The 12833-nt window shown below is 32.7% G+C and overlaps 1 pseudogene; it reads right to left on the reverse strand.

Annotated features, from left to right (window-relative positions):
- Positions 1-7093: 7093 nt before the first annotated feature.
- LOC107505710 lies at positions 7094-8057 on the reverse strand (annotated as a pseudogene).
- Between the last annotated feature and the right edge of the window lie 4776 nt (positions 8058-12833).

The raw sequence follows: 12833 nt of genomic DNA on the forward strand, positions 1-12833 counted from the left end.
AAAACTACAGACCAATATCTCTCATGAACACAGATGCAAAAATCCTAAATAAGATACTAGTGAATCAATTATAGCATCGTATTAAAAAGATTATACACCACAATCATTGGGCTTCATCCCAGAGGCACAGGAATGGTTCATCATATGCAAATTGATTAATGTGATACACTACATAAACAAATTAAAAAATAAGAATCATATATGATCATATCAATAGATGCAGAAAAAGCCTTCAACAAGATACAGCATTTTATTTATGATCAAAATACTTAAAATTGGTACAGAAGGAAATTACTGTAATTTAATAAAGGCCAACTGCAGCCAACATTATACTTAATGGTGAAAAACTAAAAACCTTCTCTCTAAGATCAGGAACAAGGCAAGGCTGTCCACTATTGCCACTCTTATTCAATATAACATTGGAGGTCCTAGCGAGTGCAATCAGACAAGAGAAAGATATAATAGGCATCCAAATAGGAAACAAAGAAGTCTAACTGTCACTATTTGCAGATGACATGATTCTCTATAGAAAACCTTAAAGGCTCATAAGAGAACACTACTAGAAACAATAAACAAACACTGTAAATTCTCTTGTTACAAAAACAACTTTCAGAAATCCATAGCATTCCTATACTCTAAGAACAAAGTGTCAGAAAAAGAAGTTGAAAAAATAATTCCTTTTGCAATTGCAACAAAAAGAATTAAATATCTAGGAATAAATCTAATGAAACGTGAAGGATTTATATAATGAAAACTACAAGACCCTATTAAAAGAAATCAAAGAAGATAGAGAGTAATGAAAAGACATTCCATGTTCTTGGATTGGAAGAATCAACATATTTAAAATGACATTATTATCTAAAGCATTATAGATTTTAATGCAATCTCCATCAAAATCCCATGACAGTTTTTCAAGAAATGAGACCAAAAAATCATCAGTTTTTTATGGAAGCATATTGAACCCCAAATTTGTCAAATACATCCTGAGAAAAAAAGAACAAGCCTGGAGGCATCACTCTGCCTGACTTCAAAATATACTACAAAGTGACATTAATCAAAACAGCAGGGTATTGGCAGCAAAACAGACACACAGACCAGTGGAACAGAATTGAGAGTCCAGAAGTAAACCCATATTTATACGGGGAAATAATTTTTGGAAAAAAAAAAAGCCAAAAACATATAGTGGAGAAAGAAAAACCTGCAAAAGAATAAAACTAGACTGTTGTCTATCACCACACACCCATATTAACTTAACATGTATTAAGAGCCTGAATATAAGACCTGAAACTATAAAAACAATAAAATGCATAAAAGAAAACAGGAACTAAACCCAAGGACCATGGACTTCAAGATGATTTTATAAATTTGACCTCAAAGGCAAGGGAAGTAAAAGCAAAAATAAATGAATGGAACTACATCAAATTAAAAAGCTTCTGCTCAGCAAAAGAAATTGTCAGCAAGTAAAGAGAAAACCATTGAATGGGAAAATATATTTGCAAGCAAGGCCTCCAATAAGGAACTAATATCCAAAATATACAAAGAACTCATATGACACAATGAAAACAACAACAACAAAAAAACAATCCAATCATAAAGTGGGCAGAGCATCTGAACAGACACTTCTCCCTAGATGTCATATAAATGGCCAACAAATATTTGAAAAGATACTCAACGTTGCTACCTATTAGTGAAATGCAAATCAAAACCACTATGAGATAACATCTCACACCTGCTAGAATAGCTATAATCAATAAGACAAGTAATAACTAATGTTAGAGAGGATGTGGGGTATAAAGGAACCCTCATTCACTGCTGGTAGGACTGTAAATTGGTAGAACCACTATGAAAAACAGTATGGAATTTCCTCAAAAAACTAAGAATTGGTCTATTATATGATCTAGCCATTCCTCTACTCAGTATTTACCCCAAAGACTTGAAAACTTATATCTGAAAAGATATTTGCACACTGATGTTCATAGCAGCATTATTCATAATGGCCAGGACATGGAAGCAACCAAAGTGTCCTATGATAAATGATTGGCTAAAGAAGCTGTGGTACATATATATACAATGGAATATTACTCAGCCATAAGAAGAAATGAAATATTTTCATTTGCAACAACATGGATGGACCTTGAAATAATCATACTAAGCAAAATAAGCCAGACAGAAAAAGTCAAAAATCACATGATATCACTTATATGTGGAATGTAAACCTAAAAGCAACAAATGAAAAGAACGAACAAACAGAGACTCATGGACATGGACAATAGACTAGTGGTTACCAGAGGATAGGGCATAAGGGGGAGTAGGGTTGTAGATGGAGGAAAAATTTAAATAATTTCTTCAATTAAATATATAAATTAGATGATAGATAGATAGATGATGATGATGATGATGATGATGATAGATGATAGATAGATAGATAGATAGATAGATAGATAGATAGATAGATAGATAGATAGAAAAAGAAAACTTCAACTCTTACACCTTATATGAAAGTTCTTCTCTGATCAAAGCATTACTTTTTATATTAGATATTTTGAAGTAAGAAATTTTCAAACCATACAATTCTATAAAAAATAAGGTTAGGTTATTTTGTCCTTTTGTAGACTCTTCAATTAAGTTACTTTTTGTCAGCAAGCTCATGCTCACTTTATATACTTTATGCCACCCAATATACCAATAATTCAAGTAGCTTTGGTTTATGCAGCTAAACCTCAAGTGAAAGAATCAAGTTAGCCTTCTATGACAGGAAGGTTCTATTAGCTGACATACATTTAGGATAGACTTGTTAGTCAAGTCAGCACTTTGATTTCCGCAAGTTTACTCTCCAATACTTAATTCTATGACACCCCAATCCATAGATTCCTGAATCTTTATAATAGGGGTGAAGTTTTTCTTCCTCAAAGGTAATCAGAATTAGAGTAAGAACGCTTCAATAACAATCACAGTATTTAACTTATTCAAGAGTAAGGAGCTGACATGTGAGCATTACTTGACAGGAGCTATGGCAGATGAGAGAGTGCATAAGAGAGTACAGGGCTGGTGGGAGGGAGTGATAATCATTGGAAAAGCCGATAACAGAGAATTGTGGTGTAAACTTGGAAAGCATAAGACAATTGCTGGAAAGCATAAGTCAGTTCTGCTCTTGCTAGATACCTGAAGACTATTGTCAGTCCTTCATATCGCTATCACCAATCTCTTATCACACATTAACTCTTATCCTCCTGTAATTCGTATCTCAGCCCCTTGTGTTTTGTGTTCTCCAATGCTTCATATTTCTATCTAAACCCTCTGTTATGGCACCTAATCAATGTCATAAACCCTGATCCATTTTGTGCTGGGGTCATGTACCAATATGTAGATATCTCTGGGATGGCCATACATGCTTTTCTTGTGTCTCTGCAATATAGACATTCTTCCTCTTTAGTAAATCTGTCTGAGATCATATGTCTGTGTTCATCCTTCAACAAATCTCACAGCAAGGTCTGTATTATTCTGGCGTATAGCATAAATTTATTGAGCTCAAATAGAAGAAACCTGCCAGCCACCGATTTTAATGTTCCCTAATGAATGTGTGGAGAATGAAGAGTTATGAACACAGAGGGATTTTCTAGCTATTAGCCAAAAACCACGAGGAACACAACAGATTTTAATTAAACTCTTTTGGGTTATTCTACACCTAATATCCATGAAATTATCTCTACAACTTGAAGATAGTTCCTTGCTTTCCTCTTTTCTTATTTTTCACAGGCTAAATGCAAAGAAATTATATATATAATTAGATGATATATATATATATAAAAGAACTCAGCTTTTATGTATATGTGTATATATATATACATAAAAGCTGAGTTCTTTATCTGCTGTCCTCATTTACAAAATAACCTGAAGTCCTCTTAAATGTAGGCATGTTCTACCAATGAATTCTACTTACATAAATCCCTTTATGTCCTTTCCTTTAACTAAAGAACTTCTGGGAAGAAACATCTGTATCCATAACTGCTCTTTTATTACATATTTACTTCTCATTCTCCTGAGTCTTAATCTTCAGTTTTTTAAATTATATTTCATTGAAGCTATTTTTTTAAGTTTAGTAATTTATCAGAATAACCAATTGTGATGGAGATTTTAAAAGCTTACCATGTTGAGCTCTGAGCAGGTGGTTGCACATTTAACTAAATTTTCTCTATCCCACCCTTTATACCTTTCTCCCTCTTTTCCTCTTTCTTCCTCCGAAAGGCAATTGTTATATGCCTCATGTATATGAAGGAATTTTGCCATGTGCTCTTGATGGGAAGAAAAAAAATATGGCATAAGCCTTTAAATTTTAAAAATATGGAAAGACATGTTAGTATATATTTCATTATGACAACAAATGTTAATTCAAAGAAAGACTTAAGCACATGATACATTTCTCCTTGACATGTTTCACTTGGTTTCTATATTTTCTTTTATGTACCTAGCCTTAAGAAGTATTTGACATAGTAATGTTGAGATACTGGCAAATTTAGGAAGAATACTTTCAGTGGGATGGAAGAGAGCATTCAGAATGGATTTCAGAGAGAATAAAAAAAGGAGGGGATGAAAAGACAAGGGACCCTAAATACTGTTTTCAGAATTTCCTCCATGAAAGAGAATGAAATACTGTTACTGATTTCTGTTGAATGGAATTGGTTCAGAAGTCAGCTTGGCATCTGAGCCAATCTTCAGCCTATTTTTCAGTCAGCAACAAACAATTTATACTAGTTCACCATTTTTATTCAAATCTCTTCTCTTCTTCTACTGATTTGATTTAAATTTTGGTTCTCCCCAAAATTTTATCCTGGGTTCTTTTCACCCTTAAACCATACAAATTTGCTGGTAATTCTATCTATTAGTTATGACCTTCAATATGGCAACTTCTATAAAAACATTTCCAACTTAGATGTTTTTGACCTCCTTTACCTTATCCACCTCTCACCTCCCTCTCCCTCTGGTAACAACTAAACTGTCATTCACGTCCATGATTCTCTGTTTGTCTTATTCATTTGTTGCTTTCAGTTTTATATTCCACATATGAGTTAAATTACATGCTTCTCAATTTTTTTTTTACTTATTTTGCTTAGCATGATAATCTCAAACCCCATTCATGCTATCACAAATGGCAGTATTTCATCTGCTATTATGGCTGAGTAATATTCCACTATATATGTGTACCACTTCTTCTTTATCAAATTATCTATCAAAGGGTCCTTGGTTGTTTCCATGTCTTGGCCAACATGAATAATGCTGCTATGAATACCAAGGTACATATATATGTACAGATAAATGTTTTCAAATTTTGAAGGTAGATAACCAGAAGAGGATTTTATGGGTCATATGGTACTTATAGTCTTAATTTTTTAAGGAAACTCTATATCGTTTTCAATATTGGCTGTACCAATTTACATTGGTACAGTGTATGAGGGTTCCTTTTCCCCACAACCTCTCCAACACTTGTTATTATGTATCTTGTTACTAATAGCCATTCTAACAGGTATGAGGTAGTATCTTATTGTGGTTTTGGTTTCTGTTTCCCTAATAGCTAGTATAGTCAAGCATCTTTCCATATGCCTGTTGGCCATTTGTATGCCTTCTTAGGAGAAGTGTCTGTTCACATCCTCTGCCCACTTTTTAATTAGATTATTTGTTTTGCTTTTGTTACTGAGTTGTACAAGTTCTTTGTATATTTTGGACATTAGCCCCTTATCAGAGGCGTCGTTTGCAAATATCTTCTCCTACTCAATTGATTGCCTCTTTGTCTTGTTGATGGTTTCTTTTGCTGTGCAGAAGCTTTTTAGTTTGATATAATCCCATTTATTTATTTTTGCTTTTACTTCCTTTGCCTTTGAGGTTACTATTTTTAATATTTCTTTATTATAATCATAAGAAAGTTTGACCCGAAGCATCTTAGATGATTTTTCTGATGGTGTGGGGATTGAGGTAGTAGAAGAAAATCATTTAGCAATTAGATTGGTATTAAGTGGAGACCCATTTGATAAAGACGTCTATTACTGAGTGATCCACATCAAACAAGACTATTACAGAAACAGGGGCATTTTTTCTAGTTGCTTTCTCCTAAAACCAATATATTCATTTTCATTTTTTTTCTAACCATAGCTCATTAAAAATAAAATATTTTCCTAAAGTCAAATCTTTTTCTGACAAAATCATCCTAACCAATTGAAAGTGATCTCTGTTTCATGGCACATATTTGATGAAGGTTTAATATTAATACTATTAGTATTTTTTAAATTTTTATTACAAAAATTTTAAATATGTACAAATAAGACTATTATCATGAATCTCCATCTACCCATCACCCAGTTTCAGCAATTATCAACATTATGCCATTTTTGTATCTTCTACCTTCCATCCACTATGCAACCCAATAATTATTGGTGGTATTATTATTATTATTATTATTATTATTATTTATAAGCTTACAGGTCAAAATGACTTTCATTGAAATGTACAAGTTTTATCTCTACTATATTGACAAATAGATACAGCCATGCAACTTAAATCACCCCTAACACAACATAGAGCATTATCTTTCAAAAATTTTTCTAATGTGTTTTTACATTCATTTTTCTCTCTCTACACCCATCAGGTATAACCATTGTTCTGTTGTTTTTGACGTTAAATTAGTTATATTTATTCTGAAATTTAATATAAAGGTAATAATAAAATACACTATTTTGTGTCCTGATTCTTTTCACTCACAAATTTTGCATGTACCTGGAAACGAAAACCTCTGAGAAGCCATTCTACCTATTCCAGAGGGAAAAATAAGTGAATTGAATATTCAAGGATTCAACAGATTACTGTTCTCATGAGGAAAAATGTCTCAAGTCCCGTGCCTCCTTTTATAAGCTTACCGCAGAGTAATAACATCTCTGTTCTCTGGGGGATAGAGTGAGGCTATTTTTCTTTTCTCCAGCTACTAAAGCTAATAACTCACTCATAAGCAACAATAAACTATGTAATTTTTCCCATTAGCAAGGCTAATATCCAGGCAATTGGTGTGGCCAAAGATCATGCAGTCTCAGAGTATTTTCTGTCTTGATTAGATCTCACCCCTTTTTCTAGACAGTGTACGTAATATACTATTGCAAATTTCCTTTGTTTTCATGCTATAGACAATGGGGTTGACCAGAGGTGGGAAAAAGAGGTATGCATTGGCCATGACAGTCTGGAGGAGTGAAGGCAAATGCCACCCAAAGCGATGCAACAAAGAGAGGCTGATCATAGGAACATAGTACACAAGCACAGCACAGATGTGTGACACACATGTGTTGAATGCTCTCCAACGCCCTGCCCCAGAAGCTATTCCCAGTACTGTGTGAAGAATCAGCATGTAAAATGTCATGATGAGCAATGAGTCCATCCCAAATGTGGAGGTAATGACAAACAGACCAAGGATGCTATTGAGGCAGGTGTCTGCAGAGAGCAATTTGATCAGATCAGAGTGGAGGCAGTAAGAGTGTGTGAGGGTGTTATGGTCACAGAAAGGCAGATCCTTCAGGAGAAAGAGCAGTGGAACATAAGCATCATACTTCTCAAGGCAATGGTGGTGCCCATCCCAGTGATGCGGGGAATTGTCAGGATGGTTGTATAGCGCAGTGGGCTGTAAATAGCCACAAAGCGGTCTATAGACATAGCCAGAAGAACACCTGACTACATGAGGGTAAAAGAATGCATGGAAACTTCTGGAACAGATAACCACCAAAACAGATATTATGAATGCCAAAGAGAAAAATGCCTAACACAGTAGGCATGGTGGAAGCAGAAACACCAAGTTTGACAAAGGCCAGCATGGCCAGAAAGAAGTACATGGGCTGGTGCAAAGCAGATTCAATTCGAATGACATGAAGAATGGTGCCATTTCCTATGAAGATGATAATGTATATCAGGAAGAAGGGAATAGATATCCATATATACTCTACTTTCAACCCTGGGATGCCAGCAAGAGTGAATGTTGCAGGTGTGAACTCAATAGAACCATTGGAAATGTTGTGGCGAGACTCCATTCGAAGATATTGGAAAACACATGGAGACTGAAAAATATATATCTCTAGTCAGTTATTGTACATTACATTCGGAGATTCTGACAGTCATAATTAACATATTTTTTAGAAAAGAGATGGAAACCTTATTTCTGAAACAGGGGCACATATAAACCACAATATATGAAAGTGAAATCTGATTAGATGTGTAGAAGACTATTCCAACATGGATTATGAATATGCCAAACACAGAAGACAGTTATAGAAATCTGAAGGTGGGTTATTTATGGCAGCGAAAAGCAGTGATAATAAGCATAGAAATGAAAACTTCATATGGATATGAGGACTGAAGAACCTGGAACTTACTGTAGTTTGTACAGAAGTTAACAAGTAGCAAAAGTAATATAACAGCAGTAAAGAACATTCTTGGTTTTAAGATTTAATAGGCTTGTGATCTTGGAGGAGTCACTTAATTATCTTAGATTCAGGTATTTGATATAAACACAACAATAGTAATATAAGATGATATATGCAAATTATTTATCATTATATTTTTACTTCAGTAAATATTCAATATATTAAATAAAAGGAACAATTTTGTATATTAGAAAGCAGAGATAATTTCTCCCAGTTTTCAGCATTTTCCAGTGCCTTTCTTTTACTTACCAATTCACTCTTTCATCACCTACTATCCATGGATGATAGGGAGAGTTTCTCTGTATTTTGCAGGAGGGTCAGTGTCTTCTGCTGGAACTTGGAATCAGGCCTGAGGGTAACACCAAAGCTAACAGGATCTATTAAGCTGAATATGATTGCAGTGCTGGGGCTCAGGGCTAAGATTAAAAAAAAAAAAATCTGGGAACAAATTTATTAATACTAAAATTCTACTCAACTGTAGTAAGGCCTTGAATGTTAAGAGTAGCGGCCAGAAATAGAATTCAGGAATGGAGCTTGAGGATGAAGATGGTGAGTGAAGTCTTCCTCTCATATCGGGCTAGGGTCCTTGGTTAGGTATAAAGAGTAGAGTGCTGACAAATATTTAACAATCAGCTCTCTGAATAAAAACACCAATTTCTTTGGTTAGCTACTATTACTATGAGCTTGAGCTATTTCATGCTACCACCATGATGTCACTGATTGTAGAACTGAAATATTCATAATCACCTTTCTCAAGCTGGTGGCAAGCCAGTATCATCAGTATATCATTAGTCATAATTATAGCTAGCCAATTCTAGATATCAGATACTTACTTATCCAGGTGGAATTGAGAACAGGCACATCAATACATGCATCCCCTTTCTTGTTGTTTTCTTCCAGCTGGGCTGGGGACATAGTTCCTCCTTCCCCTTATATGAGCTTAGCTGTCTGTCAGGGGAAGGCAAGATGAGACAGGTCCCAAAAGAGCAATTAACCATGAATGATTATTCTCAGAAACTTCAGCTTGATTCTACAGAAGGTAAGTGAATGATTCCCACTGACAAGCATGCCAGGAAATATGTATGAGTATGTATATACAAAAATAAGAAAAATAACATATATTTAATATTTAAAATTACTAATTATAATTTAGACATAGAGCAACTTGTTAACATTATGAATATATTTTTCTCTTGTCTTTTAACTTTTGTCTTCTAAGTTTGTTCATTTTTTCATATACATGTCATACATACTTTTGTATAGTCAATTTAACATTTTTATGGCATAATACTCTATTTTTAAGACACTATTCCATACACAAAATCAAAATAGATATGGTAATAAAGATAGAGATAGAACTATAGAAATAGAAAGTGATAGAGATAGAGATAGAGATAGAGATAGAGATAGAGATAGAGATAGAGATAGAGATAGAGATAGAGATAGAGATGGAGACATTAATAGTGAAAAAAAGAGATAGCAATAGAACAGAGAGAGAGAGAAAAACTTTTACTCTTATTCCATTTGGAGTTTGGTTTGAGAACTTAGGTGATTAGGGATTTCATTTAATTATTCCCAAATATATAAATGTTTTTCAATATTATGTATTAATCGGAGGTCTGATCTTTTCTCAACCATTTTGAAGGACTATTTTTTTTTTAATTTTTAGATAAATGTAATTCTGTTTCTTGACCCTTTAGTCTGCTCTTTGATCTGATTGTCTATTTTGTCTATTTTGTCTGATTGTCTATTTTTCCCCCACTGCTATGATAATCCTGTTTTTATAATATATAAGTTCATATCTAATTGGTCATTTTACTTTTTAAATTATTGCTGATTTTTACATGTTTATTCTTTCAAATAAACATTCAAAGCCAGCATGCATAAAAATGGACAAAAGACCTAAAAAGAAAATCTAAGACCATCAAACTTTTAGAAGAAAATAGAGGTAAATCTTCATGACATTAGAGTAGACAATAAATAGTCTCACATGTGACAAAAGCATAAGCAACAAAATTTTAAAAATAGATAAATTAGGTTTCATAAAAGTTAAAAAATTTGTGTATGAAATAACATTATCAAGAAAGTAAAAGACAACCTACAAAGTGAAAGAAATATTTGCACATTATAAATCCGATAAAGGGTTAATATACAGAATACATAAAAACTCAATAAATTCAAAATCAAAAAGATAAACAACCCAATTTTAAAAATGGGCAAAGGACTTCAATGGTCATTTTGCCAAAGAAAACATGCAAATGACCAATGGCACAAGTAAAATAAATAAAAACCATAATAAAATATCACTTCACACCTACTAAAATGTCTATAATTTTAAAAAAATGAAGTATACAATTCCTATATAACCCCATAATTTCATCCTGAATATGTACCCTTAAAAATTGAAAACGGAGACTCAAACTGATAACTGTACATAAATATTCATTACGGTATTATTCATAGTAGCCGAATGGTGAAAAAAACAAAAGTATACATCAACAGATTAATGGATAAAAAACCTTGTTTATACATACAAATGGATTATTACATATCTATGAAAAGGAAAAAAGTATGGATACATGCCACAGCACAGATAAACTTTGAAAACATTATGTTGAGTGAAATAAGCCAGACAAAAATGACAAATATTGTATAACCCTACTTATATGAAATACCTAGAATAAGCAAATTTATAGAAATATAAAGCATATTGGAGGTTAACGGAATAAAAACTTACTGTTTAATAGGTCTACAGTTTATGTTTTGGATAATGAAAAGTTTTTGGAATTAAAGAGTGATTACGATTTTATAACATTGTGAATATTATTAATTCTACTGCACCGTACATTTTAAAAAGTTAAATATCGAATCATGGCATCATACACCAGAAACTAATAAAATACTGTATGCTCCCTCAACTTTAATAAAAATTATAAATGTTATCTTCAAAGAAAATATTTTTTAAAAGTTTAATACAACAAATTTTATGGTATATATATTTACCACACTAGAAGTTTGGAAAAAAATTTTTGAAAGGAAATCACCAGTAAAACATATGCAATCATATTAGTATTTTGAGTGGGATAACATTGAATTTATAGGTTGTTTTGAAGAGAATTACTATCATTTCAATGAGTAATATGCAATAAATATTTCCTACATTTATTTTCTGTACATATACATTTTTATTACCATTTCGAATGAGGTCATTTTTCTCTTTTATTTTTTCATATATTATTGCTGCTATAAAACATTATTTTTCTCCAAGCTTTACTCAAGTATAACTTACAATATAAAATTATACATATTTAACATGTACAACCTGATGACACAATATAGATATACATGAAATATCCTCACAAACCAAGCCAATCAACATATCTATCACTTCATGCCTATATCATTTTATTTTTTTCTTTCTTTCTTGTGCTGAAAAAGTCCAAGTTTTGCCCTCTCAGCAAATTGCAAGTACACAATAAAGTACAAATACTATGTATTTTTATGCTGATCTTTTAGAAGTCTGTTGACTTTCCTGTGCTTTATAGATTACGAATCACAGCATCTGCAAAATAAATAAACAAATAAAAATTAACAAAAAATTCAGATTTGTTCTTTTTTTCCCAATTTCTATATTTCTTTTATTTATATTAGTTAAAATCTCAATTACAACACAGTATTCTGCAGTAGTTTTGGCACTGTGTATTCTGGTCTTGGTTATCCTCTTCATACTTTGGAAACCTTTTCTTAATACTCTTTGCTCTACATCATAGAGTTTCATCATGTCTGAGGCCATTTAGGGGAGCACAAAACCACAAGGATAAAGATGTATTCTCTGACTAATCTCTGGGGAAAAGCTACATTTCCTCATCCAAGATATTATATCTTTTAAATCTCTGAATCTTAGAGTCTGATGACAAATTACTCAGCCTGTACCAGTTATGAAGGACTTGTCTCACTTTATTTAGCCTCTCTTAGCACTCTAGAAAATAAAAATAATCTATCTGGAAGAGCTGGTCAGTTTTTTCTTAAGCCCATTTATTTCCATTTTGTGTTTTATCTTGTCTTTCTTTGTCATTGTTAAGTAAACAAGGGTTTAGTGGTCAAGGAAAGAGTAGGACATGGCAAATTTTTTAATATATGGTGACAGAAGGAGATTCAACTTTGGATGGAGAACACACAATGCAATATACAGATGATGTATTATAAAATTGTACTCATGAAACAGTTATAATTTTATTAACCACTGTCACCTCAATAAATTCAATAAAATGAAAACAAAACACGGCAACATCTCAGTGATGTTGTATTTCGCAGCTAAGCCCAGTAATATAACTCCTTTCAGCATCTACAAATTCCTGAAACCTCAATCCAAATAGTTCTTTA

This window comes from Rousettus aegyptiacus, unplaced genomic scaffold, assembly GCF_014176215.1.
Source record: "Rousettus aegyptiacus isolate mRouAeg1 unplaced genomic scaffold, mRouAeg1.p scaffold_m13_p_5, whole genome shotgun sequence".
In the NCBI taxonomy this organism is placed as follows: Eukaryota; Metazoa; Chordata; class Mammalia; order Chiroptera; family Pteropodidae; genus Rousettus; species Rousettus aegyptiacus.